Source organism: Eptatretus burgeri, chromosome 12 (assembly GCF_056783735.1).
Source record: "Eptatretus burgeri isolate ZD-2024b chromosome 12, Ebu_testis_v1, whole genome shotgun sequence".
NCBI classification, from domain to species: Eukaryota; Metazoa; Chordata; class Myxini; order Myxiniformes; family Myxinidae; genus Eptatretus; species Eptatretus burgeri.
The window spans coordinates 31735045-31762973 of NC_140972.1; the positions used below are offsets into that span (position 1 = coordinate 31735045).

Consider the following 27929-nt stretch of genomic DNA (forward strand, 5'->3'; position numbering starts at 1 on the left):
TGATGGATTTCACTGTACTCAAATGGACAATGAGTGATTTTAAAATCTTCTTATAACCCTTTCCAACTTCTTTGGAAAGCTCCTTGGTCTTATGTTTTCCTTGTTGGTTGACCGAATGAGTTGCACCTTAAATCTCCTTCGATAAATGGGGGAGCTTAATTTCAAAGTTAAACCACCGATTACATACAAGAGTAACCTCTTACACTAATTTTGTAACGTTTCAAACAAATAATTTGCTCATGAAGTGATTTAGGGTTAATTAGGCAAAGGGTTTGAAGATCCAATGGGAAACCTAAAAAAAATTTTGTCTGCTGCTAAGGGAAATGCAGGTGTTCTTGGCTAAAGCTGGACTGCTGATTTCAAATCTGTAGTCAGAATTTAACCAGCACATCAGGTTTTCAAAATATGTACATGTATGAATGATGCCCAGCATGCTATATTAGATACATTATTATTGCAGATCGCTGCATTGTACATCGAACATCAGAGCTTCATAATTACTGTCCCATCATATTTACATAACAATGATTTATCTCCATGTTTAATGTGTAGTATACAAACCAAGAACAGAAACAAGTTTTTTTTTTGTATACCTTGTCGAGGCTCGTGTGAGAACTAACACACAACACACAGCAAGGGGGACATGAGATAAGAGGGGAGGGAGTGGGAAGGACAAAACAGTGCGGAACAGAGACATTAGAAGATCTGTGGAAGCGAGAGGGATGGGAGGGGGAACATGGGGAATAGAAGATGGACATTACTGGGACTTTCAGCAAGGAAAGCAATGAATTTGAAGGAGGTGGGCTTGGGTGGATTATCAGAGGTAGAAAAGATCGAGGATTTGGATGGGGGATGATAAGAAGTGGTGGTGAACAGCTGTTTTGAAGGCCTGGAGGGAAGAATGGGAATGAATAGAGTGAGGGAGTTTATTCCAAAGGTGGGGAAAAAGAGGAAGGAAAGAGTGAAGGTGAGCATTGATTCGTGATTTTGGTAGTTTTACCAGAAGGGGGTTGTTGGTGGACCTTGAGTGCCCTGTGGAAATGTGGTGGGAACAAATCGCAGAGGGGGGGCGAGGCTGGAGAGGAGATGGTAGAAGACAGAAAGACCACCGACCAACCTGCGGTGATTGAGTGAGAGGCCCAAAGACTCAGCGTCATCGCGGGATATGCCAATGATCCGAAATGCCTTGGTTTCTACATTGTGAAGCCGAGAAAGGTGGGAGGCAGGAGCACCAGCCCAGACGGGAGAGCACTACTCCATCAGACTGTGGACAAAAGCTTTGTAAGTGGTCAGGAGCTCAGGTCGGCTGAGGAAGAACTTTGCACGACGGAGGATTCCCAGTCGGCGACTGGCTTTGGAGGAGAGGTTTGAAATGTCTCTTTCCCAGGAAAGGTCATGGCAGATAGTGAGACCCAGAAGCTTGAAAGAAAGGACTTCTTCCAGAGGATTGTTGAGAAAGTGGATGGGAGGGTTTTCTAAACGGTCCTTTCGAAGAGACATAGTGAGAGTGTGAGATTTGTCTGGATTGAAAGACATGTTCCATGTGTTGGACCAGTTTGTGATTTTATCCAGATCTGCAGTGAGCGAAGAAGCTGCTGCTTGCCGGTCTGAGGGATGACCGATGGTACGGCAGAGGGTGGAGTTATCAGCAAAGAGATATAGAGGATTTTCCCGAGAGTCGGAGAGATCATTGATGAAAACCAGAAAAAGAACAGGGCCCAGAACGCTACCTTTAGGAACTCCAGCCTGGACAGGAAGGGCGGGTATGAAAGAATTAAATTTAGGGCAACATGTTGACTGCGACAGGAGAGGAAGTCTGCGAGCCATGAGTGGAGATGACCTTGGATACCATAGGAAGAGAGTTTGGTGAGCAGGGTAGGGTGCCAGACTGTGTCAAAAGCATGTGATATGTCCAGGGATACGGCTCGGATTTCCTGTCTGGCATTGAGGACCTCCATCCATTGTTGGGAGAGCAGAAGCAGTATATCCAGGGTAGAGTGACCTGGTCTGAAACCGAATTGATGATCGGAAATCAAGCCATTGGAGAAGAGGAAGAATTTAATGTCTGAAGCGATGATGGATTCCATAACCTTGCTGATGATTGGGAGAAGGCTGATTGGTCTGTAGTTGCAGGGATCTGTTTTTGCACCTTTTTATGCAGAGCATTGATGTTTGCTGATTTCCAAGCAGATGGCAGATGACCTTGAGTAAATAAGAGGGTGAATAGAACAGAGAGAGGGTGAGCAAGAGCAGAATAGCAGGCTTTGAGGACACGTGGGCTGATGCCGTCTGGACCGGTTGCAGAATCTGAGTCGAGGTTTGACAACAAGCTGTCCACCTTGTCACGAGAAAAGGACACAGAGTCCAGGGACAGTTGGGTGCGACTGGGTAAGGTGGGTAGAGAAAGTTATGGGTTTTGGACACAAGATTTAGCTGCAAACACCGAGTTTAGGCAGTCAGCTTTTTCACGTGCGGTATCAGCAGTGTGGCCATTTGAGGTAAGGGAGGGGATGGAGGGGAACATGCACCAGAAACAGATTTGATTAGACGCCACCAGGATTTTGAGGAGGGAGAGAGGTTTGAGAGTTCAGACTTGAGATTGGAAATGTGTTGTTTTCTGGCTCTCCTGAGGGTAGATACACACTTGTTCCGAGCTTTGTGGAAGGAATTGAGATTTCTCTCAGTTGGGTTTGCTTTCCATGAGGCAAAGGCAAGTTGTTTCAGGACAACTTCCTCACCACAAGCTTCAATGAACCAAGGGCGGGAGGAAGGGTAGGACAACTGAAGACGAGAGGGGATAAATCTGTGCATGAGGGAAGCAAGTTTCTTTGAAAGAATTCCCAGGATGAGTTGATGTTGGAGAAATTAGCGATGGGAGACCAGTCTATAAGTTTGATGGCTGCTTGGAGACCCTGCCAGTCGGCTTGAGTGAAATGCCAGAATCGACGGCGGTGAGGTGGTTCTCTGATAATAGCCAGAGAGATGTCAACTTTGACAAGGACATGGTCAGAAGAACCGATTGGAGCGGAGGAAGAGCAGCGGATATTGTCAAGGAAATTTGTCAAAATCAGATCCAGAAGAGATGGAGTACCATTGGTTGAGATCCAGGTCGGGAAGTTGACCGAATGAGTCAGTCCCAATGAGTCGCAGAAAGCTTTTGCTGAGGTGCCATGACAGGTGAGAGAGGTAACCACACCTCGCCAACTGGCATGATGACAATTGAAGTCGCCACATATGAGGAAGAGAGAGTTTGGATAAGAAGATAGAAGTTGGTCCATGTTTTCGGATAGTGAGGTGTAGATGGAGTCATCACTGTTAGGTGGACGGTACAGTACACATATAAACATGAGGTGGGAGTGGAGGGAAGCCGTAGCCAGAGGTATTCCTGGGGGTGTGGGGGAGTGAGGGCAGTGCATGGAGAGTGAGGAATAGAGTCTTTGATGAAGAGAGCAACTCCTCCACCAGGACGAGGCTCAGGTCTGTCATACCGGAGTAGGGAGTAACCAGGGAGAGATACTTGGGAGTCAGACACGTCTTGGGGGAGGAAAGTTTATGTTCGGCAGATTATGTCTGGTTTGTCAGTGGCAACCTGAATGGAAAGATCTTAAAGGTTTGAGCAAAGGCCCTGGATATTGGAGGTCCACACTTTTAATGAATAGGTAGGGGAGGAGGCTTTGGGTGCAGGGGTGGGGGGGGAGGGTAGGACAAGGGTAGGACAAGGGTCAAGGGGGAGGTAAGGAGGGTTGTTGAAAGAGTGGAGGATTGCAGAATAGCTAGGGGGGCCGAATGAGGAGGAGAAAAGGCTCTGTGGTGCTGGTGAAGAGGGGGGGGGCAAGAGAGGGGAAGAAGGCAGTTGAGGATTTGAGTAGGTGGAGTGAAGTGATCGAGATGAGAGGGCAGTGGAAGGAGGTAGCTTTGTGGATGAGGGGGGGGCAACTTTGAGAAGAATGAGTGAGGGGGATGAATGGTGGAAGAAAGGTGAGGGGGGAATTTTTGAGAGAGATCAGAGGGAGGCTTGGAGGGAGAAGAGTGGGATGGTTGCTTTGAGAGTGAGAGGTGAGTAGGGTGAGTTGGCACTGAAGTTGGAAAAGAAGAATGGTTGATGGAAAGCGAACATTCATCACAACCTGGGATTTTTAAAAGTTTTAGGTCAGAGACCTTAGGTTTAGGTTTAGGTTAAATTTGAAGAAAAAGAAGTTAAAACATTAGAACATGGTAATCTTAGGAAGGGTGTAAACCTGAAAGGGAAATCTGCCCCATTGTGAGTGATTCAGAAACAACAAGTTCACACTCTTTCTTTCAATATAGCCAGCGTAGGTAATGTTCAGAAGTGTGTGAGCCACTTGTTCTTGTGCTTGTGTGTGGAATTGGTCTCCCTTTGTAGGAACCAGCAGTAATCGCCCATCATGTTTGGGTTGAACCGGCCTTGACACTGAGTTGCCATGACCAAAATGTCTTGGTTGAACCTTTACCATGCTCATCGCTTACCTCACCCAGATTAGTTGGGAAGAAATCAAGATGAGAATGCAAGAAGTACATTTTAAGAGACATCCCACAGCCTATTCACTGATAGGCCTTTAGCATGTTGTCCACGAGTTCCGCATACTGTTCAGCTCTATGATTCCTAAGGAAGTTCTGCACAACCAACACAAATGCTTCCCATGCTACAAACTCAAGTGAATTCAGTTTATTTTTGAACTTGGGATTACACATCAGTTCTCTGATCTGGTGCCCAACAAAAATGCCTGCTTTGAGTTTCGTTACGGTTTTCACTCCGCCAAACTTCTCGCTGAGATATTGGAAGCCATTACCGGCATGATACAATGCCTTTACGAAGTTTTTCATTCGGGTTAGGGTATAATATGGAAAATCTTACATAAAAATTCATAGCTTGGTCAGTTTTCATCCATTTTTAATAATTGAAAGTGCATTCTAAAGCACTTTTTAAGAGAAATAATATTGTTGGGAATTCACGCCCGCCGGCGTGCAGATGGCCGCGTCACTCAAATCACGGCACGTCGCCCACCGGACGGACAATTCTGTCGTGACCCTCTCGGAACAACGCCGGCAGCTAGTCACGGGCGGGGGTTTAACCCCACCATGACCGTACCAATTGCCCACCCGCGCAGGATAGGGTTGCTCGCCAAATTTGATCTACCTAAGTACCTGCGCGGATGGTCGACCGGGTGATCGTACCACGCCACAGGCCGACTCCGGACACGAACCGCTTAAGCGGTCCGTTCCGTGCTACAGTGATAACCGAGCGGTGTTATCGTTGGTCTTGACGTTTCTGATTAATTATTGGGATGTTGCACCCACTACGAACCCCTTTCCGTGATGCAGATGGAGGGTCACTAGAGAAAAGACAAAGCGAAACGGGCACAGTTCAACAAGCAAGCATTTTATTCACACGCGCACACAGACAAGCACGTAAGGCACGTATTTACAGCAATACACAATCAAAATGCACATAAAGCAATTAAAACAAAAGAAACGATGCAGAGCTACAACCGAATACGCGTACACACGGCAACACTTAAACAGTTCTACTTTGCGAGACATGGCGCCACAAGATCTATACAAAAACCCCGAAAAGAAAATGGTGACTTCCCTTTGGCTGGTGAGTCCCTCTCCCGCGACCGTCAGCGTGGTCGCGCCCGGCCCCGACCTCTCTCGCGGCCGGCGAACCCTCTCTGGCACTCCCCGTCTGGACGCACAGGTCGACCTCGCAACGAGCGCTGCCGCGTCTCCCGTCCGTGCCTTCATGACAGGGCCGTTCGCCAAGGCGCGGGCACAGGACCTCTTCCTGAAGACCAACTCTCCACAAAAATCAACCGAACCACCAGCCAAGACGAAGAGGAAGAAAAAGCCCTCGTTGCGCCCACCCGTGTCCGTGTTTTATCGCCCGGGGCTCCGCCCTTCGCCCCGCCCTGTTCTCGGCTCCACCTTCCTTCGAGAGGGTTCCCGAAAAGGGCGTTCCCTCATGCTTTCCCTCCACCCCGCCCCGTCCGGGGGCCGAGGGAGTCAGTTTTTGGCTCGGAGCCAGAGAATTATTCCCCCAAAAAGAGGCCCCACCTTTACATGATCTCTGACCTTTGACCTGCATCGCTCTTCCTCCACTCCAAAGCGCGGGGAAGTCAGACGGGAAAAAACAGGCGGGAAAACCCCACCGAGCATCCTTGTTGGTTTTTGTTTGTTCCTCCGCGGAGATCGTAACCGCACGGAGCCTGTTGAATGGCGAGTGGTGAAGATGTGGTGGCGTAGATGGTGGAGGTGACATGGTTGCAGTGTGGTTGGCGCTGTGATGGGGTGGCGTGGTTGTTGAAATGTTGTGTGTTTGAAATAAAAGATAGAAAAAGAAAAACGCCTACCTCAAAGGATCGCAGCCCAAATGGATCACATAAATTCCCTCCATACAACGCGTTTGGGCGAACTAAACATGTACTTAGAGATATCTCACCTACGGGCCCTTTATGGTGTAATGCGAATTTCCACAGCCGTAACAATATTCTACAACGGTTGTATTGCTATAATTGAAACAAAAAATACAAAAAAAAAATAATAATTTATGATCACTCAAAATCACCCACCAGGGCAAGCTACTAGAATTGGACCATGTGTATAACTCAAAATCCTGATGCGCTGAAAAAATTCTGACTTCAGATTCAGAATCAGCATACTCGATTTAGTTGAGAACATATGTTTCCACCCCAGTAGCAAAATCTTTGTTGTCCAGTGAGACTTAATGCAACTGAGAATCATCTTATTTTCTCTGTTAATCTAACTATTCACATTTTGTCTGCATTTTTTTGCTTTATCATTTTGTAGTAGTTTGTGAAGACTCTATAAATTAAGTTTGATTTGAAAGCATTTTGAAACAAAATCGGTAAATGCATGTCTGAGAAATGTTTGAGGATGTGTTCAACACCAGATTTTTTTTGTACAACTAAAATGGCTGCCATTCTTCCAGTCGTGAGGTGCACGTCATGTACTGTGAGGTGTACATGTATGCCATCATTAACTGTAGTTGCGCCAAGTTTGAACAAAATCTGAACATGCATGACTGACAAATGGTTGGGGATATGTTTAAGTAACAAAATTGCCTCCAGTCGGCCACCTTGCATCTGATTTCAAAAACAAATGACACACATGTAAAGCATCATTCATTATCTGTGTGCCAAGTTTTAACAGGATTGGTGAATGGATGTCCGATAAATGCTTGAGGATGAGTTCAATACTGGAATTTTTTTACAACTAAAATGGCCGCCAGTTGGCCACCTTTGATCGCATCACAAAACAAAATGATGTACTTATGTATCCCATCATGTGTTGTCTTTATACCAAGTACGAAAAATATCGGTCCATACATGTCCGAGATATGTTTGCGAACGCACGCACAGACGTGAAAATTGAGACCGAATCCATAAGCCCCCGTTTCAGACGAAGTCCAACGACGGCTAATAAGCTCAGGTGGCATCAAAATGTGAAAACTTTGGAGGGGGGTAAATACTTTTGCAGGCTGCTGGCACTCTGTGTCACTTTCACACATGTTATGACAAGTTAACTTGGTGAATTTAACATTCACCCTTCTTGTTGGCACAAAGACTCACCTTTCTCTATTACTATCAGGTCTTTTTGCTAATCAAAGGTTTAGTGTTTGCTCTGTGTGTGTGTGTGTGTGTGTGTGTGTGTGTGTGTGTGTGTGTGTGTGTGTGTGTGTGTGTGTGTGTGTGTGTGTGTGTGTGTGTGTGTGTGTGTGTGTGTGTGTGTGTGTGTGTGTGTGTGTGTGTGTGTGTGTTTTTGGTGTTGTGTCGTTGGTTGTTATTTCCTTGTGTGGGTTTCAGAAGATGGAACAGAGTCCTCCCAAGGTTCGATGTATTCACCTCTGTTTTAGTAAGGGATCACGATTTATGGACCAAGATGTGGTTTCCTGTTCTTAAATTTTTTTTTCCCCCTGGGCTCTTTTCAGGACTGTCACTGAGCTCTGGACTGCTTCCAATTGTCATTTGTTTGTAGTAATATTCCCATGGATGTTTTTTTAAGATATCTGTGAGGTTCTTCTTTATCATTACAATTCCTCCAATTATAATCACTGGTGCAATTTGGGTGTTCTTCAGCTTCCAATATCTTTCATCATTTTTGAAATCCTGTTATTTGGTTATTTTCTTGATTTCTGCATTGTTTGCACCAAAATTACTGGGTGCTGAAACCTCAATTAGCAGTTCTTTTTTTTTTGCTTTTTTTTGTATAACACGTTCGATACGGTGCCTCAGGAAGTGGTGCAATGGTCCATGAGAAAGTTACATGTGGAGTATTTGTTAGTTAGGGTAGTCATGGCAATATATGATGGCCCAAAAACCTCTGTGAGGGTAAATGGAGTGCAGAATGAAGATTTTGAAGTGAAAGTGGGTGTTCATCAGGGGTCTGTCTTGAGCCCAATCCTGTTCATCATGGTTCTTGAGGCTATATCACAGGAACTTCGAGGAGGCTCACCTTGGGAACTACTGTATGCTGATGACCTGGTGCTGTTAGCCGACAGTGTGGAAGAGGTAATGGGTAAATATACAGCTAGGAAGGAGGGTATCGAGGCCAGAGGACTGAAAGTGAATACAGGGAAAACGAAAGCACTGATTAGTGGTGCGGGAGAAGGGAGTGTGGAAAAAAGAGGGAGGTGGCCCTGTGCTGTCTGTAAAAAGGGTGTTGGTAGCAATTCAATATTGTGTAAATCCTGCAACTGCTGAGTGCACAAGAGGTGTCGTGGCATCAGGGGTAGAATGCAGGTGGTACCTGACTTCAAATGTGCTGTTTGCGCAGATAAACAAGTGACTCCAATTAGAGCGGAAAGATTAGTTTATGGGGCTATATCTCTGGAATGTGTCACCGGGCGTAGTGGCGTGTGCCTGTAATCCGGCTACTCGGAGGCTTGGGTTGGAGGATTGCTTGAGGACGGGAGCTCTGCACTGGGCCGCGCTATGAGAGGGTGTAGGGCAGCCCAGAATCATGGCGAAACCCAATCCTTATCCCTGTGTCGTAAGAGGCGACCAGGGTTGCGTCAGGAAGGGTATCCGGCGTAAAACCTGTGCCAAATCAGTATGCGGATCATAACGGATGATCTGCTGTGGCGACCCCTAACGGGAGCAGCCGAAAGACGAACAACAACAACAACATCTCTGGAATTTGTCAATAAATTCTGTTACCTTGGTGATATGATTGGTGCAGGTGGTGGTGTGGAGGCAGCAGTGAATGCAAGAATTAGAAGTGGCTGGAGGAAGTTTAGGGAGTTGTTACCCCTATTGATATCAAAAGGGACCTCTCTCCGATTAATGGAAAAAACTTTATGCAGCTTGCATTCGAAGCGTGATGTTGTATGGCAGCAGAACATTGGTGATCAAAAAGGAGGATGAATGGAGGTGTGAATTAAATAAAATAAGAATGGTGAGGATGTGTGATGTGACACTGAAGGATAGGAAATCAAATGTGGAATTTGATTTTTACATAAGAGGTAGATTAGGTATAGAAAGCATTAGTGAGGTTATGCGTAGGTTGAGATGGTTCAGGCATGTGGAAAGGATGTGGGCAGGTAGTTCTGTGAAGAGGTATATCAATATTAATGTGAATTCATATTTATAGAGCTAGAGGCCATCTGTGGAAGACATGGGATGTGTTGCTGAGAGATGATCTTCAAGTTAAAGGCCTAACAAGAGGGCTAGCAAGGGATCGTGCAGCCTGGAAACAGCCATTAGGTAAACAACAGCTTACACATGCAAGCATGGAAACAGCCATAAAACGATGATGATGTAACTCAGTACTATATTATATCTGGTTGCAATGCTTTGTTTTCTATAGTCACGCTCGATGGGATCATCAGGTCGTATGTGAGCATTGCATCCTCATTTTCAATGGTTGCTTTTCGTTCATGTTTACAGGATCTTTCTGGAACTGGGATATTGAGATTTTTTCAGACATTCCAATAGATTACTCCACTTACTTTGTTGTGCCTTTATGTGTACAGCTGCTCTGACAGGACTTTTTTACATGCCGAAAGGATGTGGATTTTCTTTCTGTTTCTACCTTTCAGAACCTACACCTGTCCGATTGACTCAGCCCTGCCATTTTCTTAAAGCCATTGGCATAGTATTCTTGGTTTTGGACATTTATTTACTTCCACCACCTAAGGTGGAAGGAGGTTATGTTTTCACCCGTTGCTTGTTATCTCCATTTGGGTTTGAGGAGGTGGGAGGACATTCTCCCAGATCTCAAAATCTCCACCTCCTATTTGGTAAAGGATCATGATTCATGAACCAAACTGTGAATCTTCATTCTCATAGCCTCGTTCCAAGGGCTCTTTTCAAAATCTTCACTGAACCTCTGACAGCCTCCACTTGTAGCTTGTTTGGAGTGATATTTCCCAGAATGATTTTTAAGCACTCAATGAGGGTTTTTTTTATCATTCCTGTAGCTCCAACTATCACTTGTATAATTCCAGCTTTCTTAAATTTCCAAGTCCTCTTGACTTCATTTTTCAGATCCTGGTATTTGGTCATTTTCCTGATTTTGGAAGCAGTTCGTCCAAAGTCATTGGGAAATGAAACCTCAATCAACAATGCCAACATTTCCCTTTTGTGTTTGAGCACTATGTCCAGATGTACTGCTTTGTTGGCAATGCCCACACTTGATGGGATAATCTTGTAATGCGTGAGCATTCTATATTTGTTTCAAGGATTGGATTTGGCTTGTTTCCATGATTGGTCTGAAACCGGGATGTTGAAATATTTACAGATGTGCCAGTGGATTACTCTACAGACGCTCTCATGTCTTTTTGTGTACAGCTGTTCCGACATAAGTTTTTTTTTACATCCCGAAAGGAGGTGACTGGTACTTTCTGTTTCTACCCCACGAAACCTGGATATGTCCAATTGGCTCAATCCCACCATTTTCTTAAAGGCATGAGTGCAGTGTCCTTGGTCTTGAGCATTTATGATGACTCGTTCTCCATCCCAACTAATTTGACCTCTTCTAAGCCATTCCAATGAGCCTTCCTTGTCAATCCCTATTCTGCCAAGCTCTTATTGAAATCTTCCTGCTCTTTTGTCATTCTCCCATTTGTCAGAGTATATCTACTGATATTTATTTTTGTAGTTTTCCTGTTATTTTCTTTGCAATAATTGGAGCTATGTTTGTTTCTGTTTCATTTTCCTGTGTAGTATCCATCACTTGTACCTGTTTTTGGAATTTTGTTACTAAATGGATTAAGGATCCCTTTTCTGGTTTGTTGTTTTCTTGCTCATGTACAATTCTCTTGCAATAGTATGTTGAGCTTTTCACATACTCCGCTAGTCATCCTACACACGATGTTCTGTGCACTTGGTTAAGCTCCATCAGACCACCTCCTCCTTCTCATGTCAGAAAGTACATCCTCGGTTGGTATGCATTGGTTTTTGAAGAATATCTAATATTCTCTGAAGTTTAGCAGGTTCATATGACATGTGCTCGTTTTTGATCAAAGCTTTTTGTAGCAGGGTTCTGGTGAAGAAGTGTACTCCCAAATTTGATGGGATCCACGAGTTCTTAATTTGTGATTTTTCTAACAAGCAGGTGGATAGGCTTTGGCTTCATTCTACTTTTAGGGGTACTAGTGTAGAGCGTTTATTACCAGATAAAGTGAGGGAGCGAACCCCACTGAAGGTTTATTTCACTTTCACTAAGACCATATGACAATCCTTATTCAATTATAGTAAATTTCTTAAAGCTCTTAGTATAGATATAGTAAATGACATTTTGGAAACTGACTGTGCATGTTCGTCTTCCCCTTTTTTATATGGTCCTTGTGGACACGTAGTTTCTGAGGATTTGAATATAATTAGCCATAGTGAAATTAGGGATCTGATGAAAATAGAAGCTAAATATAGGGAACCAGTAACTCAACCTTGGAGCTGCATTAGATCTTCAATTGTTAATTCTGTCTCTAATTTTGTTAAAAAAATGTGCACCAAGTTTAAATTATCTGTAAACAGTTTTAATGCATAGTTTAACAGAGTTGTGGAAGTCCTGGATAATAGGATTGAGTTTTTCAGTAGTTGCTTTCACTGGGTCGGTCTAAACCAGTATTCAACAAGCCGAGTGTTCGTAAAGACATTCAGGATCTCCATGATAGCTATGTAATAGCTCCAGCAGATAAGGCTGCTAATAATTTTGTTGTGGTTTGTAATTAGTTTTATGTAGAGGTTTTATTAAGAGAGTTAGGCATTGGTGCGGTTCCTTTCACTAGTATAGGAAATAGCACATAATATGTTCCTTGTTATAAGTCACTCCAAGATATTATCTCTGAGCAGAAGGAAGTTTTAGTTAATAATTTCAGAATTAAATGTAAAGAGGTAAATCTTTGTATTCCTCGGCTTTTCTGGATCCCGAAGTTTCATAAGAACCCGTGCAAGTATAGGTTTATAGCGGGTGCCAGGCAGTGTTCCACTAAACAGTTATTGGTTATAGTTAACTCAAACTTACAAGTTGTTAGGGAACAGTTCAGGAAATATTGTTTAGCAATTGAGAGGAATTCTGGTATTAACACTTTCTGGAGCATTAATTCTTCTTTAGAGTTCTTAGATAGAATTCGATGCCTCAATATCAAGTTAGTTGAATTTTTTGATTTTTCAACTTGAAATACAAATTTGGATTTAGTACGAGTGAGGGATTCACCCTTCAAAGTAATTGACAATGTTTTTTTAAACTTTTAATAAGTTTTTATGTGTCAAGTTTAATGGAGCATTCTTTTCGGGAAAAAAATACTCAAGTTTTCATTGTTTCTACAAGCAGAAGTTTAAGGACGCTGTTAATTTTATTTTATTTAATACATTTGTGTCTTTTTGTTGGATAATGTTTCAACAGGTTACGGGTATTCCCATGGGTGGGAATTGCAGCCCCCTACGAGCAAACATTTTTCTTATTTTCTGTGAATTTTCATTCATGCAGAAACCGATGAAGGAGAAAAAAATTAGGATGAGCTAAAAAAAAATTCTCAAACATGTCGTTATTTCGATTTAATTTGTGTGGTTGTCATTTTTTTTGATAGGCAGCTTCACAAGATTTATCCACATAGCCTGATTGCAAACAGGAGTGATAATGATTGTACCAGTTGCTACATATCTGGATGTGTTGGTTGGAGTTGGACAGAATGGCTTTAGTAGAAGTATATATCATAAAGTTGATGATTTCAGTTTCCCTGTAATCTTGTACACCTTTCCATGTCGCAATGCACCAACTAAAATGGGTTACAATTTATTTTCATCCCAGCTACATTTGTTACAATATCTTTTCATATTTGCAAGAATTTGCTCGGTAAAGGATGATTTTGTGGAATGTGCTGAGAAGGCTTTTTCCATCATGTTAAACAGAGGATATCTGGCTGATTGTTTGATTGGGTCTTATTGGAATGTCTTTAGACTCCATCGTCACCTTTTATTTATGTTTGGTTAGTTTTCATGTAAACAAGTTCCGACTGCATTGCATTTGATATAATAATAATGAATTAATTGTTTTAGTGAGGTAAATTCTTTAATTAATATTATTGCTTAAATATATATATATATATATATATATATATATATATATATATATATATATATATATATATATATATACATACATACATACATACATATATATATATATATATATATATATATATATATATACATATATTATAAAGAAAGACCCACCCACATCTCTCACCTGTTAATGGAGGGAATAGCCAATCAGCTCTCACCTAATCAACTAAACCGAGGTGGCTAGGATTATATGAATAATTGACACCTCCCACACTTCTCTAGCCAAAGAAGCTGCATAAAACAACCCAAGAAGACCTACTCAAGGTAAGCACTTTTCTGTTTCAAACCCTTCCCAGAGTTCTTCCACAGCGATAAAGATGTTCACACAAAGTACACGCATGAGAATCCCAATACTACACACCCCCTCTGCTGCTGGACTGGTTTCATCACTTATTGGCGAGATCAGCGAGAGATGTGGGTGGGTCTTTCTTTATTATTTGTATCTTGACTGCTTTTGACTTTTGCACATGGTACATGCTTGAGAGCCTCATTTGGATGCATTGCTGTCTGGCTGTATGCAAAAAAAAAATTCGCCAAGTATGTTGGTCTGTAGCGTTTGTGTGTCTGTCTGTCTGCCTGTTTGTCACATTGTTTTTTGGCCACAGTTTTCAAGGAATCGTTCTGAAATTTTTTTTGTGTATATAGGTGACTTGCCAAGGACAGGTCAGGTCAGGTCAGGTATGGGAGCATGTGCCAGAACAGCGCTTCGCTGCGTCCACTTTCCGCCGGTACTCCAGGGGCCTCCGTCTGGCCATCCCCCAGGCAGATGCCAGGCCCATCCCCATCTCCTTGAGATGATGGTCAACCTGCTGCAACCATGAGGCACGTGGTCGGCCCACTGGCCTCCTCCACTCATGAGACTACCTCGCTGAGAGAATCTGGTGAGCAGGATCAGCGTCAGGAAAACGAGCCACATGTCCATACAGCCGCAACTGATGCTCACGGACTATGCAGGTAACAAATCTCATCCGAGTCTCTCTCAGCAACCGCTCGTTGGATACAAAATCCGACCAGCGATAGCCAAGGATTCTCCGAAGAGACCTGGTACCAAAGGAATTAAGTCTCCGTCTCAGATCCTTGGTCAGAGTCCAAGTCTCGCACCCATAGAGCAAGACTGGAAGTACCAAGGACCTGAAGACTCGGACTTTCGTCCTCCCGCACAGGTACCGGCAGCGCCACACCCCATGATCCAGTGAATCCATGACTCCCCAGGCCCGACCCAGACGTCTATTGACCTCTGACTCGCAGCCAGCAGAGACATGAATATCACTGCCAAGGTAAGTGAATCTCTCCACGACCTCAACATCCTCACCACAGACACAGACAGGACAGCAGCATCCAAGATGTCATCCAACATGTCCAAGATGTCACTCTTTCATTCCTCTTTTTTCCCGCCTTTGGAATAAACTTCCTCACTCTATTCTTTCCCATTCTTCCCTCCAGGCTTTCAAAACAGCTGTTCACCACCACCTCTTATCTTCCCCCATCCAAATCCTCGATCTTTTCTACCCCCGATAATCCACCCAAGCCCACTTCCTTCATTTCTCCTGCTTTCCTTCCTGAAAGTCCCTGAAACGTCCATCTTCTCTTCGCCATGTTCCCCGTCCCATCCCCATCCCTCTCCCTTCCACAGTTCACCTAATGTGTCTGTTCCCCACTGTTTTGTCCCTTCCACTCCCGCCCCTCTTGTCTCATGCCTCCTTGCTGTGAGTTGTGTGTTAGCTCTCATACGAGCCTTGACCAAGGTATACAAAAAAAAAAAAAAAAGCCTGGATCTTAGTTTTGACCCAAGAAACCCGTAATCCCAGCGGCTCTGACTCCTCATTCAGCACCTCGAGGGCCCCCAAAAGGATGTCTAAAGTCTCCGCAAAGATGACTGCATCGTCTGCAAAATCAAGGTCCGAGATCTTGACATTCCCAAACGATGCACCGCAACTTGATCTCTCCGACATCCTCCCTAAAATCCAGTCCATACAAGTGCTGAAAAGTGTGGGGGCAAGTACACATCCCTGACGAACTCCAGTAACAACTGGAAATAAGTCAGAGGTGGTAACACCACACTTCACAGCACTCTCAGTACCAGAGTAGAGTTCAGACATCAGATCGATCAGTTTTGGTGGCACCCCACGAATACCAAGAATCCTCCAGAGGACATCCCGATTCACTGAATCGAACGCTTTACAGAGATCAACATAGGCTGCAAGCAGCCCCTGCCGAAACTCTCGTCTGCGTTCGGCGAGGACACGAAGTGCAAGGATACGGTCAATCGTTGACCTCTTTGGTGTAAAGCCTGACTGCTCTGGACGCTGGTGCTCAAGCAGATGGTGGCGAACCCTATCAAGAATTATCCGAGCAAAGACCTTGCCCGGCACTGAGAGCAGCATCACCCCTCGGTAGTTGTTGCAGTCTTGGCGATCACCCTTCCCTTTCCAGAGAGGGACAACAAGGCCCCTCTTCCAGTCAGTTGGGATGATGCCTGTGTTCCAGGCAGAGCACAAAACTGCATGCAACGACACGAGTGCAGCATTTCCACCAGCCTTGAGAAGTTCGGCATGGATGCCACAGATCCCTGGAGCTTTGCCCCGTTTCAACTGGTTCACCGCAGCCCGTGTTTCCACAAGCGAAGGTGGACCACAGTTGATTTGAGGGTCAGCAACAGGGATTGTAACACCCTTGACGTCCAACTCGACAGCTGGGGGATCAGCCTGGTACAACCGCTCAAAGTAACCGGCCCAGCGGGCCTTCACTTCAGACTCCTCTGTCAAGAGCCTACCACTCTCTGCTCGAACTGCAGTGCTCCGAGGGATGGGCTTGCATGAACGTAATGCGCGAATTCCCCTGTAAGCGGGACGAGAATCACCTGTCCACAGGTGATGCTCTACCCCCTCACAGATTCCTCGCACATAGGCCTCCTTGTCCACCCTCAGTGCACATACAGTTTTACGCCTCAGCTCCCTGAACAGCTCAGCTCTGCCATTCAGCCTGGCCCTGCGACTCTGGTCAATGGTATCCAGTGTCCCTTGAGAGACAAAATTCTTCTTTGCCCTGCGGTGAGTTCCAAGACATCCACCGGCAACATCAAGGACGGTGGTCTTGAAGGCGCTCCACAACTCTTCAGGACCCCCCAAAGCACCCAGACCCCCAAGTGTCCACTCAGCCTGTTCGCAAACTCCTCAGCTACTCTCTCATCCCTGAGCTTGGCAACATCCAGCCTAGGCTGGGATGGTACCATTCTCCAGGATTTAAGGTGCAGCTTTAGAGTTGCTACAACAAGCCTGTGGTCAGTATTGAGGAACTGAGCACTCCGGTAGACCCTGCAGTTCTGGATCAGCCTCCAATGACCGTCAATGAGGACATGGTCAATCTCCTTTGCCACACCGCCAGCGTTGGAATACCAAGTCCAGCGATGAGCTTGTGGGCGCTGAAACCATGAACCAGCCACCCTAAGTCCATGACTTCTTGCAAAGTCAAGGAACTTAGTGCTATTCTGGTTCATAGTTCCTGACCCATGGGGACCAACACACACCTCATAACCATCCCTATCAGTTCCAGTCGATGCATTGAAATCCCCCAAGACTAGAAGTGTATCTCGTCTGTGGCACTGATCAACCACAGACTCGAGCGTGGCGTAGAATGCATCCTTCACGGTGAGATCACTCGCCTCAGTCGGAGCACAAACAGAGACCAGGGAAATAACACCTCAGGAGTGACGAATCCTTAATCTCATAATACGCTCGTTGACCGGTGTTACCTCAATTATCATTGGGGTCAGCTTATTGGACACAGCTACAGCAACTCCTTGGGTATGGTAACCATCAGAGCGACCAGACCAATAGTAGGTGTAACCACCTACTTGTAAAAAGTTGTGGACATATTCAGATGAAGGCCAAGGACAGCAAAGCATAATTTTGGTGAAGATCCGAATCTGGATCCGGATACAATAATTTTTGAAGTGATTTTTCACCATTGATAGGGCCAAAAACGATATATAGCACAATATCTCAAAAGGTTATGGATGGATTCATCCGAAACATGATGGACAGGTTGGGTGTGTGACAAGGACGAATTGTTTCAGTTTTGGTGAAGATCCGAATCCGGATCCGGACACAAGATTTATTTAATTTTTAAGTGATTCTTTATCATTGAGAGATGGAGATAAAAACGATATTGTATGATATCTTTAAAAATTGTGAATGTATTTGAATGAAACTTGGTGGACAAGTTGGGTGTTTGACAAGGAGTAAATGATTCGATTTTGGTGAAGATCCAAATCCAGACCTGAGAATTTTTCAAGTGATTCTTCACCATTGAGAGATGGGGCCAAAAACTGCATAATTAATATCTCAAAAAGTTGTGGAGGAGTTATGACAAAACTAGGTGGATGAGTTGTTTCGGTGCTAGGAACAAGCTGATTCGATTTTGGTGAAGGTCCAGATTCAGATCCGACCAATCAGTGGGATCCAAAATGTAAACTGTTCAGCCTGCCGGAGGTTTGCGCTCTACCGAGTACCGTTCCGTTTCGCCAAGTGTCACATTGATTTTTCATTGGTTTGTTTATTTCTTTGTGTGCAGGATATCTTAAAAAGTTGTGGACATACTCAGATGAAATTTGGTGAGCAGGTTGAGTGTGTGATAAGGACAAACTGATTAGATTTTGGTGAATATCAGGATCTGGATCCGGCTATGAGAATTTTTAAAGTCATTCTTCACCATTCAGAGATAGAGCTAAAAATTATATGTAGCACGATATATCAAAAAATTGTGATCGGATTCGGACAAAACTTGGTAGCACGTTGGATATGTGACAAGGAGGAATTGATTCAATTTTGGTGATGATCCGAATCTGAATCATATAATTTTTGAAGTGATTCTTCACCATTGAGAGAGAGGGCTTAAACGATATATAACATGATAACTCAAAAGTGATTCTTTACCGTTGAGAGGTGGGGTCAAAAACGATAGATAGCATGATATTTTTAAAATTTATTGGGCCCGATATATTCGACTGGATCAGGCATTGCGTGGCGTATGCGCTCTACCAAGTGCCCCTCTAGTTATGATTTGTTCTTCTCCCAGTTCAGCTGACCTTTTCTGAGCCATTCCAATAAGCCTTTTTGTCGATGGCCAATCTGTCCAACTCTGCTGTTTTGTTTTTTTTATCTCCCTGCTCTTTTATTGTTCTCACAGTTGTATATTTGTTGATATTTTCGGACCCCGCTATTTTCAGGGAATACGTTCCTGGAAAATACCATGAATAGCGAATCCGCAAATAGCGGGGCAATGTTTCAATGGAAAAAGGGTGGATAGGTTCCCGGCGGTTCATGATTCCTGAGGAAAAATAAAAAAAAATCCTGCAAAAAACTGTGAATATTCCCACAAAAAATGCAAAAATAAAATTTTTTAAATAACGCGAATAAAACGGCAAATACTCTGCGAAAAACCATGTAATGAATATGCATGTGAAAAACCATGAAAATGCGAAAAAAATATCATGAATATGTGAAGCACAGGGCCATGAATGTCGACGCTAGGTCATATCACCTAAACTATGAATATGCGGGGTCTGTGAAGCACGAATCTGCGAATAGCGGGTATTTTTGTATTTTATTGACAATAGAGGTCTGACAGTATTTTGCTTTATATTTTTATTTTGTCTTATTTGTAATCGTTATGGCTGTATTTGTTGCTGTTTTAATTTCATGCGTGACATATGCTCTCACCTAGCCTGGTGTGTTGGCGCAGTGGTTAGGGCAGTAGCTTGGCATCCGAAAGGTCCTGAGTTCAAGCCCCGTTGGGCCACTGAATTAATACACCAGGGGGTTGACTCAGCCTGTCATCCTTCCGAGGTCGGCGAAATGAGTACCAGTGTACCTGGCCGGTCTATACCCTGGTTAAAATAGGTGTACCATATCCCTGTGTCATAAGAGGCGACCAGGGTTGTGTCAGGAAGGGCATCCGGCGTAAAACATGTGCCAAATCACTATGCGGATCATACGGATGATCCGCTGTGGCGACCCCTCACGGGAGCAGCCGAACGAAGAAGAAGAAGATATGCTCGCACCTGTCTGGAAATTTTTTGCAAGGTGGGTTCGCGATACTTTTTCTGGCTTGCTTTGTTCGTACTTGCATACAAATTTGATTTGGTAGTCGGTATTTTTCACAACCTCAGCCAACCCGACAGCTGTCACTCTGTGCACTTGGTTGAGCTCCATCAGGCCGCTACCTCCTTCTCATCTCGGCTGGTACATTCTTTGGACTCATTGATTTTTGTAAAACATTTTGTGGATAGTGAAGAGTTTCCTTGTTTTGATATCTAGTTTATCGATTTTCGATTGTGGCTAGTTTATTATTTTGCAGCTGTACTGGAACACTGGTACTGAGAGTTGGTTTCTGCCTTGAATTTTGTTTCTCGGGGTGAGATATGTTTTCAGGATCAGCTGTTTTTTTTGTATACATAGTCGTAGCTTGTGGAGACTGAAGGGATCAGGACACAACGGGACAAAATGAATGGTTGAGAGAGGGGGGAAACATGAACAGTAGAGTTGAAGGCCAAGATAGATGCACACTTGGACAACCAATAGGTGTGGGGAGGAATGAGGGCCAGGAGAGGATGGATACAGGAGGAACTCTCAAGAGGGAAAACTGGAAATTTGGAAGGATGAGGGATTGGGATGGGGGTGAACAAACCTAGAAAAGATCATGGTTTTGGATTGCAGACGATCTGAGATGCTGGTGATCAGCTGTCTTGAGGACCTGGAGGGAAAAATGACACTGAAGACCATGTGGAAGTTAAGAGGAATGAATGAGTGGAGATGAGCATTGATCCTGGATTTTTGTAGTTTTACCAGAAAGGGTTTGATGGTGTACCATCTCTGCCTTGCAAAAACTCAGGGAGAAGGAGGGCGGGGGGGTGGGTCAAAGCACAGAAAGAGCAGGAACCTGCAAGACCAGAAAGGAGGCGGTAGAAGACAGAGACTGCCAACCTGTGTGCAATGGCGTCGTGATAGATCCATCGACTCAGTTTCATTGTGGGAGATTCCAATAATATTGAAGGCCTTGGTTTCCATGCCATGAAGGTGTGGATTTCTCTCCTTACACATTTATTTGTGACATATTTGGTGGCCCTCTTCCATTCTGAGATATTTGTATGATGCTTCATTGTCTAGCTCCTGTGTTGTTGCATTTAGGCTGATTTTTTATTTTCATTTTTGTTGGTCTGCTTTGTACAAATATGCAGTTGGAACACTTATCTCGGCCAAATTCCATTTGAATGTCGTCGGAGGACTGCTTCACTCATTTCAGTTGTTCTGCTAATTTTTCATTGTTCGATGTGAAGATTTCTCAGTCATCCAAATGCAGTGGCTGTGTCACCTTTCCATTTTTTTTGGACATTCTTATATTGAATGTTAGGGTGTATCCTTGTCCTTGCTCGTTTATGAGATTGTTCAGAGTCTAATGCCAGGCAAAACAGGAAAGCTTGTCTCCCTGGAAGAACCATCACCGTATCTTCTTTCCTGGTATTTCAGTCTTTCCTTCTGAGTGCTGTAATGCCAATTTGGTATTCCACAGCTCCATTACTTTCTCCATTGCTTCCAGTTTGATTATTTGGAGGTTCATCTTGTCTAATTGCATGCATTTTATTATCCATGAATGTGGGACACCATCAAAAGCTTTTTCATGGTCTATCCATGCTGTGGACAATTTGGTTTTGTCATTTTACATTTTTCGGGTACGGCCTTGTTTAGTGGTAAACGGTTGTCTGTTGTTCCATAACATCCTTCTGTTCTGCCTCTCGGCCTTCTTGTTGTGTTAGGTGGTGGGACATCATTTCTGTAATGATTCCCTTTATGTTGTAACTGACAGCTCAGTATAGGCAAAAAACAAAACCCAGGTTATGTGCATACCTACTGTTTATCATTCAAAACACCTCACTACACTAGAAAATGTGGGGACAGGAATACTGTACTGTAATTAATGGATACTTGTAATACCCTCTCCCACTTGGAGGTGGTGCTACATGATACACATTTACCTAAAGAAATTGTGTCTCCTCTCCAAAACCACTGGCAAAGATAAAAACACCCCTCTACATTATTTGGGGTCATGCTGATCCGATGTATCAAGTCTGGATATAATCAACCCAGAACTGTCGGGGGAGTAGTGTGACAAATAAACACACGTCATACAAATATACACACAAACACCATTCCGTAAATTATATTAAGGACGACATAGAAGGACAGAGCTTAATTCATGATTCTGGAAAACCTACACAGATGAACACCTCGATATATGTATACCTCAATATATGTATACTACACTTGTAACTGAATGAATTAACGCACAGTTCTTGGGAGTGATAGAGTGGGGGGGGGGGGGGAAACTCCTGAGAACCCAGAAAAAACAGTTGTGAGAATGTCTTTTCACTGCTTATATTAGCCAAGGGTGAACAGCAATTATTTATATCAGGTCAGGTATGGAAGCATGTGCCAGAACAGAATTTTGCTGCATCCACTTTCCGCCAGTACTCCAGGGGCATGTGTCTGGTCATCCCCAAGGCAGATGCCTGGTTCATCCCAATCTCTTTGAGATGCCAATCAACTTGCTGCTACCATGAGGCATGTGGTCGGCCTCTTGGCCTCCTCCATCCATGAGGGTCCCTCGCTGAGAGAAGGATCAGCGTCAGTAAAATGAGCTGCATGTCCATACAGCCACAGCCGACGCTCACGGCATACACAGGTAACAAATGTCATCTGAGTCTCTGTCAGAAAGCGCCTGTTGGATACAAAGTCTGACCAGTGATAGCGAAGGATTCTCTGAAGAAACCTGACACCGAAGGAGTAAAGTCTCCATCTCAGATCCTTGGTCAGAGTCCAAGTCTCACATCCATATAGCAAGACTGGAAGCACTGAGGACTTAAAGACTTGGACTTTTGTCCTCCTGCATAGGTACTGACAGCGCCACACCACATGATCCAGTGAATCCATGACTCCCCAAACCCAACCTCGATGTCTATTGACCTCTGGATCACATCTGGAGACATGAATATCACTGCTGAGGTAGGTGAATCTCTCTGTGACTTCAACATCCTCGCCACAAAGAGGAACAGACAAGAAGAAGAGCAATCAGAGATTGCAGTTTGTGTCGTTTTGTGTGGTGTTTGTGTACTGGTGTGTTACATAATTAATAGAGACATGTCTAGAACTGCCACTTTATAACTGCTGGCAGTGCTGGCCAGGTACCAAGACGTACCCGGTTTGATGCAACCCTGCTTCAATCGGACACCTGACCCTGACCCATGACATTTATTATTATTCTATTGAATTTAGAATGAATGATTAAATTCAATTAAAATCAAATGTAGGACCAAATAGGTACAGTCCTAAATTGGAGTAATCAGAAGGAACCCAAACAAGCAAAAAGCAAAGATGGAGTCATCAGGAGGAACCTGGATAGGATTTGCATTTCAGCTGCTACTCCTCTACCCTAAAACTCATCCAGGCACAGCCAAGTGAACCTCATTTAAAAAAAAAATCAAGAATAACCCAGATTCAAAAAATTAAATTATTCTGGCTGTAACACACCATGCATCCGATCATGTTGAAATTTAAAACATGTATTCCCCATCACTACTAGATCTAAATTATGAAGTTACACCGATTGATTAAGCGGTTCAAGGGAAAGAATTTTTAAAAGATTTTTGCTCAATCCAATATGGCTGCCAAACCATGTAACTTATCAATTATTCTTGAACACTATGGTATCTCCAAGACTTGGGGAACATTTTCGTAAAGTTTTCCTTTGATCTGTCCAGCTGTTCTAGAGAAGAAGATTTTTTTTTATAGGTTTCATGGTAAATCCAATGTGGCTGCCAAACCATGTGACCTATGTTGTCGTATATGTGAACCTTTTCTTCCTCATGGATAGGCGGTCAAACCTGTAAAGTTTCGCCTCGATCTATTCAGCCATTTCAGAGAAGATTTTGAAGGTTTCAAAAAAAAAAAAATATATGGCTGCCGAATCACATGGCTGATGACATCATCAAATATTTTCTGTGGACCATTTTACCCCTAGATGACCCTCAAAATTTTTCATACTGATCAGATGTAGCATTCTGCATATGCAATCATGACATCATAATGAAGGCACCTTTGACATCATTAAAAAAAATCATGCTTATTCCCCATGAGGAATACTTGCCAGGTGCCAAGTTTCCATTTTTTCCTTGGTGCGGTTTCAAAGATACGAGGTCCAAAGTGATTCTGTTTTTCTGACATGGCTGCCACACCACGTGACCTATGACATCATCATTATCAATTAAACATTCTACATGAGTAGTCGCTCCTATAGTAAAAATTCTGTGTCAATCCGACAAGCGGTTGCCGAGAAAAACACTAAAGTTCTGTACAGACAGACAGACAAATAAACAGACCCAAACACAATACCTTCTCCTCTGGTGAGGGTAACAAGATAGTAGAATCCAAGATGTCATTGAAAGCCTGGATCTTAGTTTTGACCCAGGAAACCCATAATCCTAGTGACTCCAACTCCTCATTCAGCACCTCGAGGGCCCCCATAAGGATATCCAGAGTCTCCGCAAAGATGACTGCATCATTTGCGAAATCAACATCAGAGATCTTGGCATTGCCAAACGATGCAACGCAGCTTTATCTCTCCCACATCCTCCCCATAATCCAGGCCAGACAAGTGCTGAAAAGTGTGTGGGCCAGTACACACCCCTGACAAACTCCAGTAAAAATTGGAAATAAGTCAGATGGAACCACCACACCTCACAGCACTCTCAATACCAGAGTATAGTTCAGAAATCAGATTGATCAATTTTGGCAGCATCCCATGAAGACCAAGATTTATCCAAGGGTCATCCCGATCCACTGCATCAAATGGTTTGCGGAGGTCAACAAAGGCTGCAAGCAGCCCCTGTTGAAACTCTCACCTGTGTTTGGTGAGGACCCAAAGAGCATGGATACAGTCTATTGTTGACTTCTTTGGTGTAATGCCAGGCTGCTCTGGGTGCTGGTGCTCAAGAAGATGGTGGCGAACCCTGTGAAGAATTTTCTGAGCAAAGACTTTGCTTGGCACTGAGAGCAGCGTCACCCCATCGGTAGTTCCTGCAGTCCTGGCGATCATCCTTCGCTTTCCAAAGAGGGAGAACAAGGCCCCATCTTTCAGTCAGTTGGGATGATGCCTGTGCTCCAAACAGAGCACAGAAATACATGCAATGACATGAGTGCAGCATTTCCACCAGCTTTGAGAAGTTCAGCATGGATGCAACAGATCCCAGGAGCTTTACCCACATTCAACTAATCAACCCCATCTGATTGGAACACAAACAAAGGCGTTCACACTTCACAGTTGATTAGATGGTCAGCAATAGGGATAATTGCACCCCCGACATTCAACTCAACATCTTGTGGGTCAGCCTGGTACAGCTGCTCAAAGTGACCGGTCCAGCGGGCCTTCGCTTCAGACTCCTCTATCAAGAGCTCACCACCCTCTGCTCTCACTGCAGTTCACCGAGGGACAGGCTTGGAGGAACACAATTGCTGAATTCCTCTGTAAGCAGGACAAGAATCACTTGACCATGGGTGATACTCTACCCCTTCACAGATTCCTCACACATTAGCCTCACTCAACGAATGTACAGTTTTATGCCTCAGCTATCTCAACAGCTCAACTCTGCCATGAAGCCTGGCCCTGCGACTCTGTCCAATGGTATCCAGTGTCCGTTGGGAGACAAAGTTCTTCTTCACCTGACGGTGGGTTCCAAGATGATCGCAATGTAAAGCATTATACAATTCATAACAATGTGAAACAAATGCACTTACCAACACTCAAACTCTTAATGCTGAAGAGCAACAAAAATAAAAGCAAAGCTTGATGGAGATAACCTCACCCATAATTTGATGTCAGAAAGCCAAAAATAATGCACAAATGGTATCAGCAAATCAAACATTTGGGGGGAAAATACAAGTATATTGGCGTGCTGTTGTGGTTTATGACTCCAGTATAAACTTGTACCCAGTCGAATGCCTCGTATGATCTCATTCATATCCTGTTGGAGGGTCACACTTCACTGAGTCTCATGACTAAGAGGCTGCAGCTATAATAGTCTGGGAAGGGTCCTAATGAGGGAAAGTATCTGTCTCAATGCCTACTCTTCATGAAAGGCACTTGCTTTTGGGCGTTAACTCTCCTCAAGCCATGAGATAGTTTACGTGCATTAACGAATGCTCTCAGAGAGGATCTGCGATTTTCTCGACGAGATTGTGTGCTCCACAATGCAGAGGCACTGTTAGCACCACACCAAATGGAAGTCTTTGTGGGATATCCATGTATGTTGCAGAATGTATGAATATATGCACCACGATGAACATCACTTAACTTTCAACAAACCGAAAACCATCAAGCTAAGTGTAAACATTGACGTTTTGAGATAAGTGTGCTCACGTAGTCCCTATAATTCCCTATGGAGATTATATTGACCCTGGTGTCTCCCAAGAGAAATTAATGAAACAGCATGGGCCGTTAGAAGGCTTTCAGTCCAAGAATTGTGCTTTTAAGCAAGGTACACGATCATAGAGAACAAAATGTCCACGTACACAATTGCTTATCGAGCTTTATGCCTTTTTGGCTGTGTTGGCCCAACAAGCATGGGGCAATTTTATGTCTTTGTAAGGACTCGCCATTAAGGTTGCACACAAGTTCTTGAATAGAACCATAACCCCTCCCCCCCCCCCAAAACCACCGTTTTTCCCCTCCTGCTCTTCAGCGGAGGTTGGTGTCGTGATATAGGGTTTCTGCACCTATTTTCACTTTTTCAGAGAGAGGATCAGAAGCTAACAGGTGGTAGACAGCACAAACCAGAGGGAATTCTTGCCCCTGTGACAGCTAAGTGCAAGGACATCACCACTGGGCCCCAACACAAGCTTGTTGTACACTTTCTCTTCCACCTTTCAATGATTTGCACCAGTTAAAATATGGACGTCCTTTGACAGGCAATCTGCACCATGCTGTGCAGTCACTTGCCTAAATTTCAACAGGGTTGTAGATTTCTTTGACCAGAAATTACATTCTTTTTCATCATTTCAATTTCCTTGTCATCTCGATCGTTTGACGCCATCTTGATTTGCACCATATTCATAAAAGTAGGAACCACATGATCATGAAAATTGATCAGCAACATTTATAAGTACACAATATGTTGCATCATATGATTATTCCATTCACATTATTACTCAGCCTTTGAGAAATAAGTCCAAGTAGATTTTGAACTACTCTTGTTTTTTTACTCGCAAAAACATACAGCGTTGTTGGGCAATGCCAGGTCCCTCCTCCCACCCCTTCCCCTCCCTCATCCCACCCCCTTCATTTCGACTCCTACCCCACCTCTTCCTCCTCCCACCGCACCCCACGCCTCCCTCCGTACTCCCACCCCACCTTCCCCTCCCTCCTCCCACTTCCTCCCATCCCCTCCCTCCAGACTCCCACCCCCACCTTCCCCTCCCTCTGGACCTCCACAAACAAAATTACTTTACACAACGTATTTTTTATGATTTTACACATTAGGTGACATACCTCACGCAGAGGCATTCATGGCTGTGGTATAAGCTGCAACGGAACTGAAATGGGGGTCAAAATAGAGGAATACAAGTATTAAATTAAAGTCAATATGACGTCATACGTGGTGATGCCTTTTATACAATTATTTTACACTTTTTTACCCATGAATTAACATGAACGTGACGCAGGTGATTGAACTGCGCACGTAATATCTCATCATTCACTTCACCTTACCACGTCGCTCACTCGGACCTTACCACGTCACACACTTGGACCTTACCACATCGCTCACTTCACCTTACCACGTCACACACTCGGACCTTACCACGTCGCTCACTGGGACCTTACCACGTCGCTCACTTCACCTTACCATGTCGCTCACTTCACCTTACCACGTCGCTCACTGGGACCTTACCACGTCGCTCACTGGGACCTTACGACGTCACTCACTTGGACCTTACCACGTCGCTCACTTCACCTTACCACGTCGCTCACTGGGACCTTACCACATCGCTCACTTCACCTTACCACGTCGCTCACTTCACCTTACCACGTCGCTCACTGGGACCTTACCACGTCGCTCACTTCACCTTACCATGTCGCTCACTTCACCTTACCACGTCGCTCACTGGGACCTTACCACGTCGCTCACTTCACCTTACCACGTCGCTCACTGGGACCTTACCACGTCACTCACTGGGACCTTACCACGTCGCTCACTTCACCTTACCACATCGCTCACTT

The 27929-nt window shown here is 44.2% G+C and overlaps 1 long non-coding RNA gene across 1 annotated transcript in view; it reads left to right on the forward strand.

The window, feature by feature from the left end:
• The window catches only part of LOC147015363 (uncharacterized), a 267373-nt gene that overhangs the window by 109809 nt on the left and 129635 nt on the right, over positions 1-27929 (forward strand). The window lies entirely within an intron of this gene.